The sequence below is a fragment of the Mauremys reevesii genome, linkage group 2, assembly GCF_016161935.1.
Source record: "Mauremys reevesii isolate NIE-2019 linkage group 2, ASM1616193v1, whole genome shotgun sequence".
NCBI classification, from domain to species: domain Eukaryota; kingdom Metazoa; phylum Chordata; order Testudines; family Geoemydidae; genus Mauremys; species Mauremys reevesii.
In genome coordinates this window covers 82,953,581-82,979,624 of record NC_052624.1, presented here as the reverse complement: position 1 = coordinate 82,979,624, position 26,044 = coordinate 82,953,581, and the positions used below count along the sequence as shown (strand labels likewise).

The 26,044-nt window shown below is 41.5% G+C and overlaps 1 protein-coding gene across 17 annotated transcripts in view; it reads left to right on the top strand.

The window, feature by feature from the left end:
* Positions 1–26,044, top strand: part of LOC120398291 (myosin VIIA and Rab interacting protein) — a 345,847-nt gene that overhangs the window by 190,317 nt on the left and 129,486 nt on the right. The window contains exon 1 of one of the 17 annotated variants that reach the window (XM_039525617.1): positions 16,419–16,726. The exons of the other annotated variants lie outside the window; for them this stretch is intronic. The gene's annotated coding sequence lies outside the window, so the exon portion shown is untranslated. Of the gene's footprint in view, positions 1–16,418; positions 16,727–26,044 lie in introns of those variants that run through there. 17 annotated transcript variants of the gene reach the window in all.

Genomic DNA, 26,044 nt, shown 5'->3' with positions numbered 1-26,044 from the left:
AAGAACAGAAGACGTTTTAGTCAAAACACAATCGGGGAAAAAGATAGAAAATTAATTATGTTTCTTGTAAAGAAATGAAGAAAATGTCCTTAATATGTTATATAACAAGTATAAAAATGGTTTGTAGATAATTCAATTAATTTACAGTGCATTCAGTCCATGATTTTTCTCCTCCTTGTAAGCAATAGGAAGATGGCACAAACGCAATGCATCTGTTGGTTAAAGCTTAGAGGCTAGAAGTCAAGGCCTGGGTTCCATTCCCAACTCATCACCAACTCTCATTGTGGAATGCTGGACAAATCTTCCCCTTCCTTTAGCCCTGTATGAGAGTAGGTCTGAAGCCTCATCTGACCTACCAGTGGTTTGGAAACACTGCACATCACCAACCCAATTCTCTCCTTTAGTGCTTGACTGCTCCCTGCTGTGCACTGCACACTGGCTAATCTCTGCCCGCATATTAGCCCATGGTGGGTTATTTTAAGATGCACTGGAGGGTTGGGCAGACCCAGAATTAGGGAGGTGTCAAGATTAAAGCTCCATTCTGTTCATGTGCCAATGGAGGAACACAGAACCTGGGCTTCTGTCATACAAATTGTTTAGAAGGGGAGCTGCTTGCAATTTTTTTACAACTAATCATTGGTGTGGGCTGTTGCATGAGCAAGCTTTTACTTTCTTCAAGCCAATTCATAAATAATAAGGCCAGAAGGGATCACTGTGATCATCTAGTCTGACCTTCTGCATAACACAGGCCACAGGACTTCCTTGAATTAATTCCTGTTTGAACTAGGGAATATGTGTAAGAAAAACATCCAGTCTTGATTTTAAAATTTCCTTTGATGGACAGTCCACCACACTCTTTGCTAAGTTGTTCCAATGGTTAAGAACTGTCACTGTTAAAAAATTGTGAATTCCTAAACTTGTGCAGCTTCAACTTCCAGGCATTAGATCTTGTTCTACCTTTGTCTGCTAGAATGAAGATCCCTCCATTATCAAATTTCTGCTCCCTGTGTAGGTACTTATAGATGGTGATCAAATCACCCCTTAACCATCTCTTTGTTAAACTAAATAGACTAAGCTCCTTGAGTCTATCACTGAAAGATCAATAAATCTTGTGGCTCTTCTCTGAACCTTCTCCCATTTTTCAACAGCCTTCTTTACTTACAGGTACCAGAACTGGACACAGTATTCCAATAGCAGTCACATCAGTGCCAAATACAGGGTAATATGATCTCCCTGCTCTACTTGATATTCTCCTCTTTATATATCCAAGAATTTATATATCCAAGAAAGTTAACCCTTTTGTCCACATTGTCAGCTGATTATCCACCATGAGCCACGAGAACTTTGCAGAGTCACTGCTTCCCAGGATTGTGTCTCCCATTCTGTAAGTATGGTGTGCTTCTTTGTTCCTAGGCGCATAACTTTGGGGAACTCTACTTTAGGTGGTAATTCTCTCCATTCATAAAGTATCTGATACCTTAATCCTATGCATGAAGTCAAGACATACAAACAAACAAAAACACTTCTCTCAGTCCTAATTTAAAAATACTTGCTTCCACTGGGACATGGTTCCTCTGAGAGGAGACACGTGTTCTGTGGTGCTGAACACCATGTATCAAATCCTTAGAGCTTTAAAAAAGAAATCCACACACTGAGTACAATTTCAAATGGAAAGGGTTTACCATCTGATGTATATCTTAAAAGTCTGATCCATTCATAATTCTCACAGAATAACTTTCTACAAATACCTGCTATATCTTCTCAAATCTGACCTCTGCCCTCAGAATAAATTTAGCAGCTACTGCATTTCAGCCTTTAATAGTCTGTGAAAGGTAAAATAATTTCTCTGTCATCCGTAGTGGTAGGATTTATTTGGGAGAGATCCATTTATGACTACCAATTTAAACACCTGCAGTGCCATGGGATATTACTTGGAGTCTAACTAAATTAATTCAAGCCACCATTAAAATGTGTGTGAACTTTGCTTTCTGCATGAAAGATAGCTCTAACTTTTAGTCTTTCCGTGAATTACTAATCTGTCCTGCACTATTTTACAAAGAGAAGGTAATTCATGCTTACCAGAAGTTTTTCCCAAAGGTGAAATGCTATGAAGTGTTCTGCTTTATATAGTTAATCATCATAAATTCTGGGAGGTATGCCCACATTGCTGTCCTAGTAGGATTATATAATAAACTTGATTTTAAAATATTTCTGGTCTTTTGTCTGGTTTTGACAAAGCCCCTACTGAAAGTCCTTCCAGCTTTCATGTTTCATTTGATGCCAAGAGATTAGCTGTGTCTAAGAGTAATGTGTCTAAATGGTTTTCCTTGTGTACTTACAATTTGTTTTGCATGGGCCAGATTATTAGTGGAAGGGCACAAAAAACATTGCAATGGAATATTTAGACATCCACAATGTTAGTATCAGGAGAATGGAAAAAATACTTGGAAACCAAATCTGTCCTTCAAAGTCATGTAATAAGTTCGTAATTTGGGCAGTCTCCCCCTGTGAACAAATCTCTCCTTAGTTGTTGTCTCTGTAGATTTTCATCTGTAAATGCACATTTAAGACTATCAAACAATTTTAACTGTGCCCAGTAGTGATATGGGAAATTTCACCCCTTATGAACTTAGCAGATAATTCCATGTGGTAAAACTGTGGGTAGAATTGGACTAAAGGAAACTGGATTGGCACTGGAGACTATGATACTACCCTGTGTATTATATTACACAGAAATGAACATGTAAAATAACATTAAGGTTGAAAAGTCAAGCACTCAAAAATTAGTAAGTGCTGTGATTAAGGTTGTCCGTGTAACCTTAATTCAGCCTCAAGGGATTGCAGGAAGAGAAAGGAAGGCCTCAAGCCTAAGGCAGTTGAATATTGCCACAGATAATTGGATTCTATCCATGCCGTTGCCTTTGCCATGCCTTTGCCACAGAGTTCCTATGTTCCTAAAATAAACAAACTGAAAAATCAGAAATTCCATATTGTGACGTCATATTGACACCCACATGGGTGAGCAGCATTAGTAAGAACCTTTAGATCCATCACACAGACATCAGTCACTTGAGCTGACAGAGTAACTGATAGCACTAGTAAGCTGCCATCCTCTGTGGACCAGCACTAGCAGGAGATGGGGCACTTAGCCAGTTTGTTTTGTTGATATTTGCTGATAGAAGGGAAATGGTGAGATGCAAGGATCTTGGGTTCCATTCCAGACTCTTGAGGGGAGTGTGCTATAATGGACACGTCTACAGGCAGAAGAACACTTCTTCGACCCTGTCTCCTCCAATCTGACCATCTCTCTGTCCTGTCTCTTCCGCATCCCTAACTCTTCATCCCAGTTTTCTCACCTAACCAGCCTAAGTCTCTACGCCTTAGATTTCTCATCTCATTCCCAGTCTACTTGTGTAGCAAGTGCTAGCCTCTCGTCTTTGGACTCCCTGTCCCAGACCCCTTACCCAGCTATTCCAAGTCCCCCATCAACTCCCGGCCCCTTGTCTGCAGTGCTTTTGCCCATCCTGTCCCAGTTTCCGACTTATAACTTGGCTAAATGTGGGAAGATTTTCACAGGGACAGCAAAAGGTACATCCTGGGTACAAAAAACACCCCTCCATCAAATTTCAAGGCCTTACTCCAAAACATAAGGGCACTAGAGAGTCTCAAATAAAAATGCTGGACACCTTTTAACATATGAAAAACAATATATTCTTCCCTACCATCTTTCTCAGAAACAGCTGAACCATTTTGGCTGGAACTTTCCCATAACACTCAGACATAGCAGACATCTGGCATGGAAAGTTTCAGCCCAAATGGTTAAAGTTTGGCCATGTTATAAGCAACTGAAAACAGGGCCTTATAATGAGAAGTGTCTGGCAACCTTAATATCCCATGCTTTTATACGATACTTTATAAACACATATACCTAGTGACATTCACATTCACTAACTGATTTGTTCTGAACATGCTTTCCAGAATAGGTTATTTTTCTAGTTTCAATTATCCCTATTTAATTGAGGGCTGGTGCTAATAAAGCTGTTTTGTTCCTTGGTCTGATCATAGTGCCTTTTTATGCTATGGAAAATAATTGCATAAGCAGTTTTTATCTCTTATGTGCATTTGTTCAGTTTTTCTTTTACATGACTGGCTGCAGTGGGGGAGATGTATAATGTTATTTTGCCCTGCAGCTGTATTTTGTGCTGTGATTTTGTCAGCTTTCAGTCTCCATAATACAATCATGCCAGGTCACATTTTCAGGGAAGGCATCCGAGAAACCACTAGCTGCTGCAGGAGGTGGTATTGGTGTTTCAGTAACTGAAATATTGGTATTGAAAATTGGTGCACTGTCTTTTATTATTATTATTAGTTATTGATGGATGAAAATTAATATGTAGTGGGTACATTCCCTGTGAAAATAATGTCAGTGCTCCTTGTCTGTTAAGAATCAGATCACTGTAGTTTAACTGTTAAATAAAGATTTTGTTTCAGTTTGGAAAACACCTTTATTTAAAGAGAGGATGGATCAGGACTTCAATCTCTCTCTGGACACATGCTGCCTCTTGCTATCTGTTTGTACAGAGCCTGGCACCATGCCCCCCCCTCAATCTTATTTGGGGCTGATAGGCACTATGGTAATACTAAAATAATTAGTAATAATGACACAATGGTAGTTTAATAATAATGTCAGTTTCCCTTTTTTTCATTTTCCATGAGCATGGAGTTTAGAAAATTGTTCCTCTCTCCAAAAAAATTTTTTTTTTAAAGTTCCCATTTCAAAATTCATCCTTCTCCTTAAGAAACTCAACATCACCTCATGTTCATCCTCCAGCCAAGAAACCTTTTCATGTTTTATACATTATAAGGAATAGTGTATTCCTCAAAACTTAGCTAGTAAGTTTTTTAAATTCCATCACACAGAACTCTGATATGCTGAAATCATCAACCACAAGATTGAAAGTCAATTGATTTATGTCTCTAGCCCTTCGAAAGGAAATTTTAGTCTTACACGTATTTACACTTTGGGATTGCTTCAGCTGGGCTCATTAGATAGGTGAGTGTGGGTTCCTGCGCCATTGTAGACTGAGCTGAAGTAAATTTAAAAAAAAAAGACGACTTTCCTGCTGTTGGTGGTAAATTAAATGTTAACCAAGTAAAGGAAAACCAGTAGTGAAAGAAATTGCATTTTCCGTTTAAGAAGTTGACATTGCAAACAATAAAGAATGCAAAAGCTTTAATTAAAAAGATAGCTGACATCCCTGTGAGTACTTACTGTATGAACTGTATCTTTCCTAAAGAAAAGGGTTACTTATTACAACAAAGTACAAGACTGATATGATCTTTACTACAAAATGTATTATTAAACTTTACGTTCAAAATAAATTTCATTTTGCTAGAACCGCTATAAAGAACATCTCTTTCCATGCACACTCCAAATGTCCTTTAATGAGCCATATTGACTGGGATGGAAGCTTCCTGTCAGCGTTATTGAAATAGTTCCTGCATAAATACATCACTGATGTTATTTCTAGACCCAATGGACTGATTCTGTACAGCACACGAGTATTTTGAAAACTGAGACCCAATATCTGAACATTATTATTTCCATAACTTGCAGGCATGTTCATTCATTATTTTGGACCTATATGAAAATGTGACATTTATAGAGTTCACAGGAATAAGTTTGTATTTTTATGCCTCAGAGTCCACATTAAAAATTGCAACTGTAAGAGCAAACAATTTCTTTACCTACTGTTGCTGTTATACTCACAAAACATAATTAACATTGAAAATTGTAAAAATCTTATTTACTTGTAACATTTCAGGCTTTATTCACCAGTTGTTTTGTTTTTTAAAACTTCTGTTTGACTCAGATAACAGGGTAATGAAATGTTGTTATCCTTATTGTATGAGTAAAGGGCAGCAGAACTGTGGTTAGCCTGGCCTGGTTGAGGGGGGTCACCCTAAACTTAACCTCATTTGCTACGCAGGGGATAGGGATGCCAAATCCCAGGGAAGATGAGAGGGGATGAGGACAGGTTTTTTTTACTTGGTCATGGGGACTCTGCCTTAAGAATCCTATGCACCATTTGACCTCTCCAGCAGAGCTTAAGACAGAGCTGATTAGACTCAATGGAGAGTCCTTGTTTCAGGTTGATGATTCCTGGTGAGAGGTGAACACACCTCTGAATTCTGGGTCTTTGCTGACCAAGGACCACCAACTGCGAGTGGGGTGCAGCAGAGGGAGAGGGGAGTGGTGTTTTAAGGGATATTTGTTTGTCAGACTTTCACATTGCAAGGTGAGAAACTGAGGCAAAGGACACCGCCCAACTCACTGTGGGGTAGGTGTTTGCCTATGGTCACGTGCTTCTGAAATGTGGTTGAGTGTTTTCCCAAATTAATGTTGGGTCCCTCCTTCCACCCTACCCCCCTTTGAATAATTGTGATTGTGTAAAACACAGACTCGGTGCTTGTGAGAGGGGAAGTATTGCCTCTGAGAGGTGCCTAGGGGGTTGTGTTTAGTTGTCCCAGATTACTGGCTGAGGGCTCAAGCTATTCTATTTTGTGGTGTTAAGAGAAACCCCTAGACATTGAACCCAGGCCTTGTTGCTGCTGACGCCACCTGGCAGAAAGGTGACATAGGTATGGGAGAATTACGCCCAGTGGGGTGTGTGTGTAGGAATTAGACTAAATTCCTTACCTTTTAAAAGTGTATTGAAGTCAAATGTGTTACATACATTATCTCTACAGTTGAGCTGTAGAAATCATCTCAAACTGATAGGCTCTTCTGGGGCTAGGTTGCTCCCATTCTGCCAGTGACTGACAGTTATGGTTTTGCCTCTTACACTGCCATTTCCAGGTAAACAGGGTTACATTTTTCTGTCTGAACTATCCTGAGAGACTTCCTGTAATACTGATATGTGAGAGGACCCATATTTAATACTTGGAAATGACCAGAAGCTATATAGGTTGTATAGGAAATAACTGATTCAGATCTGGGCTTTGACCTATTCAGGAGAGTCTGACTTTTTCTGCTATTTTTAAATGGTACTACCAGGATCGAAAGAGCATCACTCCAACTCTCCCTAATATTTGCACTGTATTTTCTAGGTTTCTACAAAGCCACTCTTAAAAATATATTGCTTAGCATCCTGGCTTGTGAAACCTCCTTTGCTCTTTGTCTTCATGAGCATCAACACTGTTAGCTTGAAAATGTAAGGCAGTGAGGTTCCTGCAGATATTCAGTACTTGAAATATATATTGAAATAAGAACCATATTCCTTGCCAGAATAGACATCTTAAAATATATAATGGTGATTCAGAGCAGTGTTTCTCAACGACTGGTCCGTGAACCAGCACTGGGCCCTGAGATCTCCCTGACATAGTTTAGGAGGGCAGCAAGCCAGTCCCTGGTATCAAAAAGGTTGAGAAACACTGGTCTTGAGCAGGGAGTCAAGAGACTTTGACTCTGTTCCCTGCTATATCTTTGGTCTGCTCTGTGACCTTGGGCAAGTCACGTCACTCGTACGAGCTGTGCTATTTGGTTCAGAAATCCCCATGTCTAAAATGTAGTTTCACCACATTAGGTTAATGGTACTTTTTCTCCCCTGAGGATGTTGGACTTATGTTTTCTGATGCTAGTTTGGACATATTACATCCAGGCTCATCAAGAGAAATTTACATTATATTTGCTGGCAGGCCACACCCTCCTATTTCACTTTATTTACACAGATGTTACATTTTTGTAAAGAGCCCCCTGTGCATGGGACCCTGATATAGTTATGCCTGCTTTCCCCCTCTCATCAGCCTTACATCCCAAAACTAGCCCATGATGTGAGGAGTGTAATGGGAAGTTCAAATATTGCCATGGCTGTAATTTTTTAGTACCTGTTTGTTGCATTTAGGTACAGACTTGTCCATACACCACCACTCAAATTTCCAAGAAATGAAACCAGTATATGAACTTATGTCAAATCCAAACATTCTTTTTTTTCCTTTAATTTTTCATCTTTTGAATAGAAGTTCTCCATCTGATGCAGGATTCGTTTCTCGGCTGCTGTCAAACGGCACATAGCTGAGGTTTGGCAGCTATGGGACGAGTCAGAGAAAAGAGAATCTTGTATTTCTGTGTCTATCTTTCTCTATGCATTGTATATGTCTGTATGAGACTGAAAAAATCCAGACAAGTGAAGAACTTATAATTTCTGTGTTCCCACAAGAACAGAAACTACTCTTGTTTCCCTACTTCAGCCACCCACCCAACTCCTTATCCCCTGAAACTATTCTTTACTACTTGTAAGAAAATGTGACTCCTATATGTACTTTATTACAAGCTGTAAAACTGTTTTATTTTATAAGATTAATATCAAAATCTTCATACATATTTAGCAATGTTTGAGATTGTAAAATTCAAGAAATAATACAGGTTTAAAATATTTATGATTTATTGAGAATTTTTTCAGTTATAATTATTCAATGAGTAGCAAGTCGCATAAAGAAATTATTCTACTCAGTGTAGAGTGGTTTTTTTTAATCATGTTGCCAATGAAACTGTGACGTTGAGTCCCATATTATAAAGTAGTGGGTTTTTTTTTTAATTAGTAGTATTGTTTGTAGTTAATTTTTTCTGGTAGTGCCCCCAGTGTGCTAGGCACTGTCCAAATACATAGGAAAACAGAGTCCTGCCCAAAAGAGTGGACAATCTAAGGACACAATCCTGCAAACCCTTAAGTAAGTTTATTCACATAACTACAGTCAATCGTGGGCTTAAATGTTTGCCGGACAGAGCTCTATGAAATTTCTACGTTTCTTTCCATGTCTTCTGTCTGGGACTCAGCATTTGTTTAATACTGGAATTATACTTTAAGTGACTCTGCCTTCTTAGTCTTTCAAATATGTATTATATCTGGATGTCCCAGACTTGAGAAATCCAGATGTGCAAATATGTAAAATTGCTCAGGTTTGGTTATATAATGAGTCAGTCCAGGAATAAAGAAATGTTTAGTACTTCGGAAAAATAATTTCCTTATACCTTGTTACATGGGAAAAGAAAGAAAGAGAGAGAAATCCTAGGCACTTTGGTTTAATAATTCCCTTGAAATCAGTCAGGTTAATGTTTTGTTTTGTTTTTTTAATTACAACATATGTAACATAACAGTAAACAAAGAATCTCAAGGTGTTTTTTGTCCATGATATGAAGTCACATGGTCAGATAAATATAGCATGTGAAGGATTTTGGAAAGGTGTAACATCAATTTAATTAACAATCTGTACCCTGTAACAGATAACCAGGTAGAAAACTGACATTTCAGACTGTTTAATTTCTAAAGCTCTTCATTTTGGGGGACCTCTATCTTCCACATAATCAAAAGCAGGTTGCCTTTGGAATTATATTAAGATAGCAATTTTATAAGGTTGTATCATTTGTCATTCTCATTTTATTATTTTCAGTGCTTATGTGATTGCTTCTGTCAAGATAGTACTCTCTGGTTTCTGATAATGAAGCCCTGGTTTAGATGCATGCCTTTAATTTGAATTAATATCAACAACTTGGTATTCAGTGACTGTAGTAAATTAGTGTAGTTTATATACCAAGGAGGTGGAAAGTGATGTATGAAAGACAACTAACAGAAGGAGATGAGATGTATTTAGATAGCATCGGAATGACACTTCACAAATAATGGGGGAAAATAACAATATTAAATCATCCTGTTAGTTGCTTTCTTGGTCAAAAAATTTCAAATTTTCTTTTTTTTTTTTTAATTGAAAATAAGGGACAAAATTTTTGCAATTTATTTTCCCATTTTTTCATCCAATTTTATTTAGTACCTACTGAATACTAATCTACTTACATCCATTTGTAATCAGCTTAAGCCATCACATATGTCGACACTGAATTTTGCCTACGACTTTTTAAGGAGTTCAATAATTGTGAGACCTTTTTTAGTGTGAAGGCTAGCACTGAAATTCTGTATCTGCACTAGATATGTTTGACACATTCCTTTGGGGGGAAAAATACAGCCATCTCTACTGTATGATAAAATTAATGCATACGTACTCAAGTTTAAAATCGCAATGAGATTAGCCTAAGAATACTGTATATTCACCCGGCAGAGTCTGTATTAACATTCAGAGAGAACGAATTAATTATGATACTTTTTGGAAACAGTGCTAGAATATGCAGGCAGGGCCGGCTCCAGCTTTTTTGCCACCCCAAGTGGCAAAGTGTGTGTGTGGGGGGGAAATAAATAAAGCCACGGTCGGCGGCACTTTGGCAGCTCTATCGTGCCGCTTCATTCTTCGGCGGCAATTCAGCGGTGGGTCCTTCGCTCTGAGAGGGACTGAGGGGCCTGCTGCCGAAGACCCGGATGCCGCCCCTTTCCATTGGCCGCCCCAAGCACCTGCTTTCTTTGCTGGTGCCTGGAGCCGGCCCTGTTTGCAGGACCCAGGGGCGGCTCTAGGAATTTGGCCGCCCCAAGCAAGGCGGCATGCCGCAGGGGGCGCGCTGCCGGTCGCCGGTCCCGCGGCTCCGGGGGACCTCTTGCAGACGTGCCAGCGGAGGGTCCGCTGGTCCCGCGGCTCCGGTGCACCTCCCGCTTGGCGCGCTGGGGTCTGGAGCCGTCCCTGGCAGGACCCTGCTGTGTATGCAACAGAAAGAAGTTAGGTGTTAAAAACACTGCTTGAATAGTAGTTTGTGTTTCGTTCCTAAAAAGAAATCATTTAGAGGAAAAACCCACCAAACAAAATATTTTACAGTTCAGAATGAAGTTTCTGCTTTTACATTGGAGTATGTGTCATTGGAACCCTTCTTTTAACCACACGTGGTATTACAGTGGCTATAAGAATCTTCAGGGCAATTCTGATATAGATGAATAAATTTGGGCTAAAAAAAGTTAAAGAACAGAGCTGGGGTGTTACTGTGGCTTTAAGAGAACGAATAGTATCTTCAGTGTGTGTGAGCTGACAATGGGAGGAGGCAGCTTGTTTTAGGTTTGACTGATAAGATGCTCTGATATATGTTAAGTTACTAGCAATGAATTATTATTAGGTCTAGTGGAGGATTATTTGAATATAAAACAACAGACCACATGATAGCAATCATCTGGTAGCACCCCCGTGTGGCTAAGCTTGCTGAACATTGTAATCTATTTTGATATGCTCATGGCTTTCTGAAAAATTCCCCTTTTGGCTTCACACCAGTGTAAACCCTCTTTGCGCCATTGCAGCCTGAGGTAGTTACACCAGTGCAAACTTTTTAAATGTAGATCCGTAGGCAGGGCAGAATTTGATTTTTTTTTTTAACCATTCTGATGGATAATTTTCATGTTTATTTTAAAGAATGTTTTATTTTTATTTTAAAATTTTCACAGTTGTGGGAAATTGGGTGTGTGTGTGTGTGTCACAATTATTTAAATCACTGTAGACATTGAGATACAAAAAGTTGAAGATTTATAACCATTAAAACACAAATTGTCAACATCATGTTAAAATATGCAAAATAAATAGCCTTATATCAAATGCTTAATAAGTTCTTAAGCAGCATTTTTGTTTCTTTGCCTATCTGTAAATTTTGATTATTATAGATGGAAATATTTTGTCAGTTTGTACAGTGAAATTGATGTTTATCAATATTTACCAATAAAAAAATTAATCCTTCCAAGACAATAGATAAGGGGTAAAATTTTCAAAAGGACCCAAGTCCCATTTTTAGGAGCGATGTAAGCATATAAAAGCCTAAATCCCATGGACTGTCAACGGGACATAGGCTCCCATAGCACTTAAGTGCTTTTACATTTTTTATGCCAGGCCTAAGGGCCACATTCAGTGTTTCTGACGACTTCTGCTCATGTGAGCAGTCCTGTCTTGGGGCTTATTCCACAGGAATTGTTCTGGGGAAGACATAGGGAAGAAGGAGGCCTACAGGCTGAAGCAACCCCTTTCTTTCTCTGGCATGGTTAGTTGTCCCCATGGGTGGCAGGTTTGTAGAAATTTTGGTGGTGCCCAGAACCCACCCCTGCCCAAACTCCGCCTCCCACCTGCCCAAGGCTCTGGGTGGGAGTTTGGGTGAGGGGAGGAGGTCTGGGGTTCAGACCCTAGGCTGGGGCAGGGGATTGGGATGCAGGCTCTGGGAGGGAGTTTGGGGATGGGAGGGGTGCAGAGGGATGGGGTGCAGGGGTGAAGGCTGTGGAGTGTGGCTGCAGATGAGGGGTTTGAAGTGTGGGAGGGGCTCAGGGTGAGTAGAGGTGTAGGGGGTGAGGGCTCTGGGGCTGGCAATGAGGGGTTTGGGTTTGGGAGGGGCTCACGGCAAGAGTAGGAGTGTGGGGGATGAGGGCTCTGTCTGGGACTGGGGATAAGGTGTTTGGGGGGCTGGAGGGGCTTGGCTCTGGCAGAGGGTCAAGGTGCAGCGGGATGAGGGCTCTGGCTGGGACTGGGGATAAGGTGTTTGGGGGGCTGGAGGGGCTCAGGACTAGGATAGAGGGTTGAGGGTGCGGTGGGGGGTCTCTGGGGTGGGGCAGGGCTGAGGATGAGTTTGGGGTGCAAGCTGGCTGCTCTGGGACAGGGGCCAGGGAGGACTCCCCCCAGCCCTTTCTCTGCCAGCAGCAGCAAGCTCTGGGGGGAGCCCCCTTTCCTGCTCCCCAGCAGCACACTGTCACTGTAGCCTCACTGGGTGTGAGGGATGGGGCTGCCTCCTTGCATGGGGCAAGAGCGGTGACTGTGGGCAGAGGGGGGCCCCCCTGTGCTGCTTGAGGGTCCTGCCGGAAAAGGGAAGGGTTTGAGGGGGCAGGGCAGGCTCAGAGTCAGTCTGTCCTGGCCGTGGAGCTGGGGGGCACTAGGACCCTGCAGCAGCAGTTGCTGGGAGGCAACATGGAGCTGCTCAGAGAAGAGACAATCAGTGATTCTCTGCACCTGGGCCTGGGAAAGACGAGCGGGGGGCAGGGCCCCGGGGCAGCAAGTCGGGGCCGCGGAACACTCGGGGGAGGCGGGGGGGGGGGGGCACCCGGCTCCACATATTGCTGGAGCTGGGTCCCTGGTTCTGAATATTGCTGGTTCCTGACCACCACATGGGTATGGAACTCACTGCGTATGGTTGTCCCATCTCCCACTTCCAAATTCCTGTGTCCACGGACACCTCACTTCCCCTCAGAAAGTCCTGTGTGGCAGGAGGACTAAGCGTTGTCTAAGTCAGTGGCTCTCAACAAAGAGTACGCGGAAGTCTTCCAGAGGGCACATCAACTCATCTAGGTATTTGCCTAGTGTTACAACATTCTACATAAAAAGCACTCGTGAAATCAGTACAAACTAAAATTTCATACAGACAATGACTTGTTTATACTGCTCTATATATTATACACTGAAATGTAAGGATGATATTTATGTCCCAATTGATTTATTTTATAATTATATGGTAAAAATGAGAAAGTAAGCAATTTTTCAGTAATAGTGTGGCTGTGACACTTGTATTTTTATGTCTGATTTTGTAAGCAAGTAGTTTTTAAGTAAGTTGAAACTTGGGGGTACACAGGACAAATCAGACTCCTGAAAGGGGTACAGTAGTCTGAAAAGGTTGAGAGCCACTGGTCTACGTGTCGCATATTTGTAGGGTTGAGAGAGCTCTGGATTGGGAGGATTGAGTGATGGGCAATTTCTACTGGTATTATTTTTAAATGAAAGTGATTGGTGAGACCTTGATTTGAGCAGTGTGATGCAAATAGCGATAAGTACAAATAGGGAACACACTTTGTAAATAATAATAAAAATATAAATAAATATATCAGCAGTGGAAATGAAATAGCAATCTAATCTCCCATCCAGGAGAGGCAATGTGGTCTGGTGCATAGAACACTGGACTGGGTTCAGAAGCCCTAGGTTCTGTTCCAGGCTCAGCCACTGACCTGCTGTGTGGCCTTGAGCAAATCACTTCACCTTTCTGTGCCTCTGTTTCCCCTCCAAATCTTTGTCTGTCTTATCTATTTAGTTGATAAGCTCTTCAGGGCAAGGAATGTCTCTCGCAGTTTGTGTGTACAGTCCCAGCATGATGGGGCTTGATCTCAGTTGCTTCTAGGCAATACTGTAATACAAACAATAACAAGTAATAACCATTCCTGCATCTGACACAGAGTTGAACAGCACGGTCTTCCAAAGGGCTGCACTGTGCCTGGCCCACATGCAGGTGCACAGACAGGGAGACGTAAATAATCTTTGCTCCTCTTCTTCCCCTCCCTCCTCCCTGAAGGGGCGGGCACAGTCACAGCCCCGCACTTGAGGAGAGCGAGACCTGAAGGGGGCAGGAAGGAGACAGGGAATGATCTCCTCTCAACACCCCCATTGGCCATGGAGCTGGCCAGAGTAATGTACTGGATCTGTGTGTAAAAGTGAATGAGCAATGTTGCCCACTAGCAGATGGGCCACAGAAAGATAAGTGATCTTCTATTAATACAAGCTAAAGGAGTTTCCCTTTAGTTGACATGTTAGAGGCCTCTGCTTTTGGACTTGAAGGAAAAATTTTGTAATGTTGCATGTGTAATTTTTTTCAACAATTGCATCTGTTGTCTACAGAACATAGATTTCACTATACTGGGTGGCATAGTGTGTGCATTCCCCCTGCATCCCTGGGAACAAGGTGTCCCACCAGAAGCACAGTCCCTCCTGGAACATGCCCTGTGAATGGGACAGTTTGGCTCCATCATCCCCTAATGTGGCCAAGGCCCAACCTGATTTACATTGTCTGTTCTTCTTGGGAAGGCATGGAGAGTTTGTATTTAACAACATGATGCAGTGTTGCCAACTCTTCTGATTTTACTACGTCTTGTGACGTTTGGTGTTTTCCTTAAAGCCCCAGCTTCTGGAGTCATGGAAGTACTCAAGAACCTCAGCTGTCATTACACAAAAACCCACAAAGTTTCCAGCTCTTATAGTTCCGAGAAAAGCTGGAAAACATGAACCTTAAAGGCTACAAAACCAGAAGGCAAACAAAAAGATCCCAACATTGATTATTTCTTAAAATGTCATAACTTTTAAGCCAATCTCATAATTTTGGGGGGTTGCAATACTGACTACATAACACAGCAATGACAGCCTGTTGTAAGTGGCAGACAACCAAAGACCATTCTATCCCCTCCAGATCAGAACCTGCCTTCCAAAATGGAGAGTGAGCTTTGGTCTATGTAGCCGCACCCCACAATTTTTAGATAACAATGACACCACCTGTTCTTGAAGATTGTATGGACGGGAGAATATGCTACTTCCAAATCGCATTGCCAACCCTCCAGGCATTAAAGATTAAACATCAAATTAAAGTCTGTCATATGCTGAAACCTCAAGGAATATGTCCAACCAAAATTGGCAACCCTGCTTCCAAAGCATTATGTAAGCATGATTATTTCACCATGTTTGTATTAACAGCAGCCTGCAAGTAACTGTACATGCCAGTAAACTCTTAATTTGCATAGGAATTAGCATACACACGTAGGTTGTATAACTGAAGAAAGACCATATCTAAACTGAAAACAAATTTCACTGTGTGGTTTCCAGTCTGTTATTAACAACAGAAATAAAGAAAAAATTACTTTTGAAACAGTGATTTTTAAATTGATGTCCCTTTTAAAAAAGAGGGCAAAAACTGTGTGTAAGTGTTACATTAAGGTTACCCAGTTAAAATTATTAAAAGTCACTGAAGTATAATAGTTGACAGTGTCCCTCTTTAAAAAATGCTTCTGACTGCAAAATAGTTAGTTAGTAGTAAATCGCATCTAAGATGGCTGTATCTGGCAGAGATTACAGAGAAAATCATATTTTTTCTGTAAACTTTTAGTTTGTTTACTTTGTGGGTTTGTGGTCAGTTTGTGAATATTGACATTGTTTTCTCTGTTCAGTCAGCCTTGCCATGGGCTCTGTGCAGGTGTCTGTCCACACAGAACCACTTAGTTTCCCATTTTTTTGAGTCGGTCTTTTACTCAGCAACAGAGGAGAGCAAACATTTAAATAAATAAATAAATACAAATGGGCAACTGGAGGATGTGAAACTTGCTTTAACTGGGTTTTTTTAGTGACTAAATTTCAAATAATGTCCTTTTAATATATTACTGTTTGTACTAAAATATACACCACATTACTGGATATGCAACAAGAATGTGGTGTTGCTATTGGAATCTTAATTTTTGCATTTCCTGACCTTGGTAATTTTAACAATCTGTCTATCTTTTAATTATGTATATGGCTCCCATTATCATAGTATCTGAATGCCTCACAATATTTAAGGCATTTATCCTGTAAAATAGGGAAATCCAACACCCTTGGCTGTTAGTGAGAGAAGCTTCTTGCGTGTTTGCATTCCTTACTTCCCCTCACACCCCCTCCTTTTCTCAGATTAGCACTTGAGCAATTCTTTTATTATTCTGCTGCAGGCTGTTTCACGGAGAGTGAGCTGCATTTACTGGGAAGAAAAGCACTGTTTAAGAGGAACTGTATACACTGTGCCTTCCCTTCAACAGAATTGTTCTGTCCATCTGCGTTACTTAATGGGCTTTCAGGAGCCGAGAATTTATTTATTTATTTATTTATTTGCCCGCTTGATTTTTCACCTGCAAATTTCATAAATTGTTAGTTTAATAAAGGACAATGTGTGTGTCCTGAATAAAATATTAGGACAAAAGTAGAAAATGTACTTTAGGGGTGGCTAACTGAAAAGAAGAGACACAGCAGGACTAGAACACTAAAACTCCTTCAGGTAAACCTGCTTATTTTATTATTTCTTGTTATTTGTATTTAAAATATCAACATTTCCTGGCTTGAATGACTTGATGACTTCATTCATCATGTTGTGCATCTGTCTGTCTGTGATCCTGCCCTGCAGTTTTTTCAATTCATATCATTAGCATGTATTTTATTCATAGTATCAGGATTATCCTTCAGTACTTAATGTGAAATGGATGCTAAATTGGCAGAAAATGTGTGGCTGATGTGACGAGTTTAAAGTTTCAGTTCTTCATATTCAGGAAGAATATTTCTTTAGAGAACATTTATTTGGAATTAACATGGGGCAGCTTTGTTTTCACTAAAGCTATCATAAATCAGCATACATTCAGCATGATTTTAACAGACATTTTGAAATAACTTAGGCCCAAAATATAAGTTATTTTTAGAAGGGGTGAAAGTGAAATGAGTGTTATGAAACTGTGGGAGTAAAAATATTTTCATGTTTTATTTATGTGTATGTAAGCAAATAAATTAGAATGTAAACACTCTTTAGAGTGTTATAGCCCCAAACAGTGCAGCACTATGTTAGTACATGGGAACCAGAAAGCAAAAAATAACTAATTTGCAATAGTTTTATTGTCCAAGTTGAGAGACATGCCGAAAGCAAATTGCATAGTGGTGAAAATAAATTGGATTTTAAAATGATCAGTTTTAATAAACCACAGTGTTACTGCTAATCCAGATAATGAAAATTTTGTTCCATACTGTATGTGGCTTTTATCTTGATGGTATTTGGACAGAGTTCCTGTAATGCTTTTAAAGATGATCTCTTTTACTTCCTATTAAATGTATTAGAAAGAGCGACTTTAACATTAAATAGTGCTGTCGTAGAGTAATGATACAGTTTTCTCAAGAGTAAACATGAGATCTTATCAAAATTACCAGGGCACCTTTATTTCATTGTACTCTGTGGAATGAGGTAGTGATGATATAATACACCACTAGTAAAGAGGACGTCACAATTCCAAAGTGACCAAAAGATGAAATTTTGTTATATCACATACATTTATCATGATATTCAGCATATTGGGATAGGCCTTGTCTTGTTTCTTAGTCTGTTTCTTCCCTCTCAGTTATGGCAGGTTCTCACTCTATGTAGAGAAAGTAGATAAGGAAGTGTTATTTACTACTTCTCATAACACAAGAACTAGGGGTCACCAAATGAAATTAATAGGCAGCAGGTTTTAAACAAATAAAAGGAAGTATTTCTTCACACAACGCACAGTCACCCTGTGGAACTCCTTGCCAGAGGATGTTGTGAAGGCCAAGACCATAACAGGGTTCAATAAAGAACTAGATAAATTCATGGAGGATAAATCCATCAATGGCTATTAGTCAGGATGGACAGGAATGGTGTCCCGAGCCTCTGTTTGCCAGAAGCTGGAAGTGAGTGACAGGTGATGGCTCACTTGATGATCACCTGTTCTGTTCATTCCCTCTGGGGCACCTGGCACTGGCCACTGTTGGAAGACAGGATACTGGGCTAGATGGACCTTTGGTCTGACCCACTAGGGCCATTCTTATGTTCTTCTTATTTTGTCATGGTATGGAAAGGCAAGACAGATAACTGACTAATCAGGGATTAAGGATACATCTCGGGTCATTGTGGAGAGTATTTTATGATGCACGTTCATGTTCTACTACAGTCACACCCAAGGCAGGTCTACACTAGGGGGTGGGGGGATCGATCTAAGATACGCAACTTCAGCTACGTGAATAGCGTAGCTGAAGTCGAAGTACCTTAGATCGAATTACCTACCGTCCTCACGGCGCGGGATCGACGTCCGCGGCTCCCCATGTCGACTCCGCTACCGCCGTTCGCGTTGGTGGAGTTCCGGAGTCGACAGGAGCGCGTTCGGGGATCGATATATCGCGTCCCTGAGAAATCGATTGCTACCCGCCGATCCGGCCGGTAATGAAGACGTACCCCCACAGTGGTCCCTGCCTACAGTACTTGTCAGAGGAGGTAGCTCAAATGGTGGGTGACAACAACTGCAGATTGCTGAAGACTTGTTATTTGCTGCGGCTGTCGGGGCCCATCTCCACTTTCTAGTGTTGGGTTCCACATGCTGGTCCAGTGGCTCTCGTGTCCATCTGACCAGAAATGTGGTACCACTAGAAGATTATAGAAAATATGGCTATTTCAACAATGCAGTTTGAGTCCTTCAGGGATGTTGCAGGATTACTGTTAGACACTGAAATCAATGGGACTTGAACATGTGCCTAAAGTTAAGCATGTGCTTTCCTCAGTAGAGCTGGATGGCTGAATCAGAACTCCAGGTGTGATTGCTCACAATTTGCACTAGTCTGAAAAACATTTTGGGTAATGGAACTGTAGTTTTAGTTGTTGTTGTTTGCTTGTCTTGTTTGTTTATTTCCAGTTGCACTCAGAATGTGCTAGGTGCTTTCCAAAGAGAAAAAGAGAGGCATGAGCCTTGCTCAAGGAACTCTGTCTAAACAACTGGCTATTAGGTGAAGAACAAACAACATTAAATAAATAATTTTTCAGTTCCAACAACCAGTTTACTTCAGAAGGCTCTATAACAAATTAGAATCTCCTCCTTGAAGTGAAAGGTAGAGCAGTGCTACACATTTACAGTGTGATAATGACAACTACGGTGTTTTTAAAGCGCCAGAGCTGCTCACAGACATGTAAATTTCCTAAATCACTAGACTGTGGCTGAAACTTTCAAAAATAGAAGCCTAAAGTTAGTCTCCTGAATCTGTCTAGGTGCCTAAAAGTGAGATTTTCAAAAGCACATAAGTGATTTAGGAGTATGACTTATTGAACCAATGCAGATCCAGCAGTGCTCTCTGTTACTGTTTATGTTGGTATTCTGGAAAATAGTTAACATTTTCAAAGTATTAAAAGACAAACCAGGCAGCAAAACATTTTGAGTTCCCCATTTATATTGTGCTGTCCCTTTAAGAGTCAGGCATGATTTATTATTCCTCATGAGGCATCCCCACTCTTTACTCCTGAGGATATTCTGCACCAAAAAATTAAAAATTCTGCATACAATATTTTAGAATTCTGCAAAATTCTGCAAGTTTTATTTGTCAATAAATAGTCTCTGCAGCATGGCAGTGGGGAGCACCGGCCACTGGCTGCACAAGGGTGGGAGATCACCCTGCAGCCTCCTCCTCACCTCCCCCACCCCCGGGACACAGACTTAGTGGTGAGGCTGCACCCAACCCTGACACAGCACAAGGGCTGGGCCTGTCCCAGAAACACCTGAGGCCCTGCCCCTCTGCGCCAGGCAGAGCAGGTGTGGGGCAGGCAGGCTCAACCAGGCAGGATCCAAGTGTGGAGGGATCCAGGTGTGGGGTGAGATGATTCTGTGTGGGACAATCTGGGTGCAGGCAGCTCAGTGAGGGGTCTAGGTGTGGGGGGATCTGGATGCACGGAGGCTTATTGGGGGTGTTCCAGGTGCAGGGGCAATGGGACTCTGCAGGGGCTTCCAGGTGAAAGTGGTTGGGACTCAGTGGAGGGATCTTGGTGTGGGGATCTCAGGGGGGGGTTCTGGGTGCTGGGGGCATGGGGCTTGGTGGGGTGGGGTCTGGGTGCAGCTAGTTGGGGTCAGTGGTATGGGGGTCTGGATGTGGGGGCTCAGGGTGGTGCTGGGGGTGGGACATCAGAGTGGGGGTTTGAATGCAGGGACCTCAATGGGGTGTGGTCTGGGTGTAGGGGTGGCAGTCCAGAGGCAGGGGGGTTGGGTGCATGGAGCTCCAGATGCAGGGATTGAGGTTCAGTGGGGCAGGGTTCAGGTATGGAGGGCTAAGGGAGTTCTGGGTGTACAGGGTGAGGCTTGGCAGGGGTGTCTGGGCATGGGAGGTCCGGATGCATGGGAGTTGGGTGGGTGGGGGAGCAGCTTCCTGCACAGTCACCCCTCCCCCCCCCCACAGCTGAGGAGCAGTGGGGGCAGGAAGCAGGGGAGGATGCTGGGGGAGCTTTTTGGGCATGGGTATGAGACAATCCCAGCCACTCCTTGCAGGGGAAGAGGAAGGTCCATCCTCTCCTGCCTCCAGCCCAGCCAGGACTAGCAGTTGATCCTGGCTCAGGATAGGAGCCACTGCCTGGGATGTCCCCAGCCCTGTGGTGATTTACCTCTCCGCGTGCCTGAAACAATGTACCTGCACAGCTAGGGAGTGCTGCGTGACTGCTCTTGCAGCTTCCCCTTGCTTCCATGTCAGAAAGTCATTTTTCTGTGGGGAAGCAAAGAAATCTGTGGGGGACATGAATTCTGCGCACATGCAATGGTGCAGAATTCTCCCAGGTGTACACTCTACATGTCAAGTGTGAAAGGATCAGCCTTCTGCTCCGAAAGCACTGACTGGCTAGGGATTTGGCAGGAAATCCCACTCCTACTTCATGCTGTCAGGGCTCGTGCGATTGCAGGAGGGGGATGCTTTCCAAGAAAGGACTACTGGACAGGGGGCACCTGTAGCTGCTGCCTGGACACAGCAAGCTGAAATCTGAGCTCAAGATTGGAGGGCAAGACCAGGGAGCAACCTATATGTAGCCGCAATGTGCGCTCTGTGCACGGAAATCAGCCAGAGCCCAAAAGGAAGGAGGTGCCCTGGTTGATGATTGAGGAACTGATGCTGGAGAGGCTCTGGGACTGCTTGTTTGCTGACATGATAAAGGTGACTGTTGACTTCAGGGTGAATTCCTGTCTGTCCAAAAGCTGTAGGAGGGTTCTCCATCCTGAGGCAAGGGGTGGGAGTTTGAAACAGGCTACTAGAGCAAGACCCCACCACAGACATTAATAAAATCATTCTTAGTACACACAGAGAGAGTATTTTTATTTCTCTTGTGGCTCATACATTAGGCAGTTTAATACTTGGTATCTCTTTCAAACATGAACTTAAATATGGGGCTATAATAGCATATACATTTAAAAATGAGTCCTTTGTTCCACTTGCACCTGCTGCTCCGAGGGTGTGAGGCTGACCCCCAGAAGAGGTTTGAAATGTTTTAATAGCACACACTTGAGGGTTTGAAGGTGTAAGTTATCAGTTGAGTGTTAAATGTAGTATGGAGAAAAAAGAGAGGCCCAGTGGCATGAAAAGAGAGCTGCCAGGCAGAGGTGAAGCAGCATCAACACTGAAAACAGTTGGGCCAGGCCTTTGCCACATCCAGATTGGATTATTGCAATAATCCCTAAATGTGAGGTTTCCTTTGAAGATTACTTGGAAAGTTCAAGTTGTGTGGAATGCATGTCCGTCCCCCCCTTATCCTGAGCACTCCTGCTAGGTGCTGAGTGCCGACTACTTCCAGCGCTCATGGGAATGCTGAGTGCTTTTCAGGATCCCAGTCCTTAGTAGTTCTTCATAAAGCATAATGCAGCTGTGCTCCATAGACAGCCCTGGCTCCCGTTTTATTTCTGCATGTGATTCTAAGGGTATGTCGACCCTGCAGTCAGAGGTGTGACTGCAGCACCTGTAGACATACCCGAACTCACTTTGATCTAGCTAGCTTACGTAACAGTGGAAGTGAAACTGTGTCAGAAGGGGTTAGCTCTCAAGCACACAATCAGGGTGCCAGGGAGGCTTGTACAGCCTGTGCTGCCATGGCTTCACTACCATTGTTACTCAGACTAGGTAGCTCAGGTGGGGCTACACTTGCAGCAGTCACACCTCTGATTTCTGGGTAGACGCAGCCTATCTGTTCATATTAATGTATGGTTTGGGCTCTGTCCCCTTCCCTCTTTATGCCCTTCTGACCTGCCAGCTGAGATCAGCCAGGGTGTTTGAACCTCTGCACACAAGTCCCTGTGCCCCTAACAGAGCCACATGGGCTTCGGGGAACCCGCAGGAGTAGTGGGCATGACACCTCGTTTTTTCCCACCCCAAACCATAAACAGAAGGATTAAGTTTGAGATGGGAACTTTGCAGCATTTTCAGGACACTATACTGGTATTTCCACAGAGATGCACATCTGGCCATTGGGCCCCAATTCTGCACCATAGAAATCAGTGGATATTTTGCCATTGTGTTTGATAGGAGTAGGATCACATCCTTAATGATTTCACCTTCTGTTGTAAATCTCAGGAACTATGTAATGGTTTTAATTAATCTAGCACCAAAAATGATATCTTGTAATAATAATACCATCAAAGAACTACAAAGAAGAAAGAAGATTTATTCATAGGACCTATGGATTATAAACATTAGTAATTTAACAGAAATTAATTTATCAGAGGGGTAGCCGTGTTAGTCTGGATCTGTAAAAGCAGCAAAGAATCCTGTGGCACCTTATAGACTAACAGAAGTTTTGGAGCATGCATGCATCCGACGAAGTGGGTATTCACCCATGAAAGGTCATGCTTAAAAATTTCTGTTAGTCTATAAGGTGTGCCACAGGACACTTTGCTGCTTTTACAGAAATTAATTTGACTCTAAATAAAAAATAAATGTTAGAAATTTCAAAATTCACAGTCCCGCTTTGATTTATATTAAAAGGCAGTTACTTTAATCATTAAAATAGTAAGTGAATTTAGGAAGAGTTTGAATAAGGAGAGACTTCAAAAGTATAAAATAAATTTGTGAAAAGTTATTGAGCAAGATGCTGAGTCTTTAATAAATGGCACAACAGATTTTATTATCAATAAAGAAATTATCATAATTTTGGATTAACTCAATCAGTCCCTAATTCAGGACAGCACTTAAACTTGTACTGAAATCCCTCTCTTTTTAGGAAAAAAGTATATATGTACTTAAATGCTTTCTTGAATTAGGGATGCTTTTTGAACTGGGTCCTCAAAACCACAGAGGTCCATATCAGAATATATTCTGGTGTAAATGTGTGGAGGCTTCTCAAGAAAGCTGAATGCAAAGATAAAATATTTCTTTGCATAGTGGGTAAACTTAAAAAGAAATTCCATTTTGACAGTTTCGGCCAGTTCCAGTGGTTTTCTCTAATATCTCTCAAACTGGAAAAATCTGTCAAAAAGGCAAAACTTTTAAAGTTTGTTCATTGTATCCACGCAAAAGTAACAGATGCTTCATTTCTGTTTCATGAGGTTGTACTTCCATGTCAGTGGATCTCAACTAAACAGAGGATTCATTTCACATGTCCTCATACTGAAAAACATGATTCAGACCTACTTGTATGTTCTTACAGAAAGAACAGTGATTAAAAAGAATAGCTACCAAGCAGTGGAAGTTTCAGTGCTGGGCAGGGTGGAGACAGGAGGACAACCAATCCATCGGGCTAGATATTAAATTTTATTTTAAGCATTATAGTTATTTCCCAGTAGATGACAAGAGGACAACCAGTTAATTAATCTAATTTATGAAGAGCTGAGATAACATATTTGAAGACATGGAGAATAGACACTCCCAGGGTGCTCCCTAAACAAGGAATTACATTCGGTTTTTTGCATTGTTCCAATAAATGTCATACATTTATGAATGGTATAGAACGTTGAGGTCACTTAACACTGAAATTCAGTATGGTATACCTCACTGGCCAGGTATAAACAAATTGTGATATTGATTTGATGTATATCAGCACACCATGCCACCCAGTAAAGAAAAATTGCCTATTAGAAGCAATTTATGTCAGTTTAAATTTGAGAGGACAAAGCTGACAACAGGCAGATATAAAGCAGTATTGTTGACAATCTCCCTAATGGCCTGATCCTACACAATTGAAGTGAGTGGCAAAACGCCCATTAACCTCAATAGTGCAGGATACTTAGGGAGCAAATCCATTCTGTCTTTGAACAAATTTTTAATCCCTGGTGATGGGCGCATTACAAATCCATACAATATATAGATGTAAAAATAAAATACAATAAAGGAAGTCTTGTGAAAAGTTTTCTGTGTTACCATCTCTAGGATTTCTGCTGGCTATACTTTTCCGTACTGGAAGAATAACTGGGTGTGTTGGACTAACTCATTAGATGTTAGGTTTCTGACTACTTATGTGACACTCATTTGGCCCCCATGAAAATTATCCTTCAATAGGGAGAAAAAGATTTTTGTTTGTGGAGATTTCAGGAGTGAGCAATGAATAGGACAGTGTGGGCTGGCTTCATTTATGTAATGAAATGTTAACTACATTGCTTAAGAATCAGTTATTGAATAGCAAGCATAGCCCATAATTCTTAATGCTGCAATGTAGGGCTTCTGAATGAGCTACCAATACCTTATAATTGGATGCCAGAGTATTAGGAAAACTTGGCTTTTAATGAGCCATGTCCACAGAAATGCAATGTCTGGTTGTCCAGTTAGGTATTTTTGCTCTGCATTAAAGATTGAGAACAAATGTTAGGCTAATTATCGTCAAACCATTAGACTTTTATGGTACCTTATAATGAATGAAGGTGAAACCAAAGCAGTAGCAGCTCTGTCAAAGGAAGAATTCTCTCTCTCTCTCTCTTGCTGTCTTGCTCTCAATTGTACAGACTTGTTTTTTAATTGTTTTTTAAATACAAAAATTGGTCAGGTCAGAATCACAGTTGAAGTAAAAATATTGGAGCTATGATTGGTAAACAGCCTGATCAAGTAGATGTGGGGGGGTTCGATGGTGAGTCAGGTGATCTGGAGTCTATATTTTGGCTCTGACACTGTCCCACTGTATAACTTCAGGCAGATCACCCAAACTTTCTGTGCCTTTTTCCCTGCTGTAAAATTGGAGTCATAATGCCTACCTATCTTTGTAATGTATATTGACATCTACTGAGGAAAATCACTATTTGGAGCTAAGCAGGCTATAAGCCCTGAAACTACTGACATCCCAGTTTTTGGAACAGAAGGCTGAGTTCCAGTTCTTTTTTCTTCTGGCTGTTGCAGCATGTGTGTAATTTAGGTTGCTACAGTGGTGCTTTCATGATGCATCTCCTGCTTATTATGCTGTATGCATTGGGGCAGACCCTCCGCTGGTATAAACTGGCCTAGCTGCGTTAAAATCAGTGAAGCTACATTGACGTAGCCAGCTAAAGTTCTGGCTGATGATTCCTGCATAATTGGTTTAAATGTAACATAAACTTTGGTTCTCTCTTAGCTTATCAATGAAGAAATTCAGACTTAAAATTTGTGGGAGGGTTTAAAGATGAAAAACTATTGCAGGCAGTGATGATTTGATTTATCCTTTTAAATGTACTGGGTTACAGGAATCTAATTACAATTGTGAAGTCTTCTGCCTATACTGCTGCAGCCTATGAAACAGTAAATGCTCTAAAGATTAATGGTTATTCTTGTGCTAGAAAATAAATAACCTTGACGTTTCTCATTTTTGTAATTGAATAGAAATTGAGTAAGCCATAAATGAAAAATATAC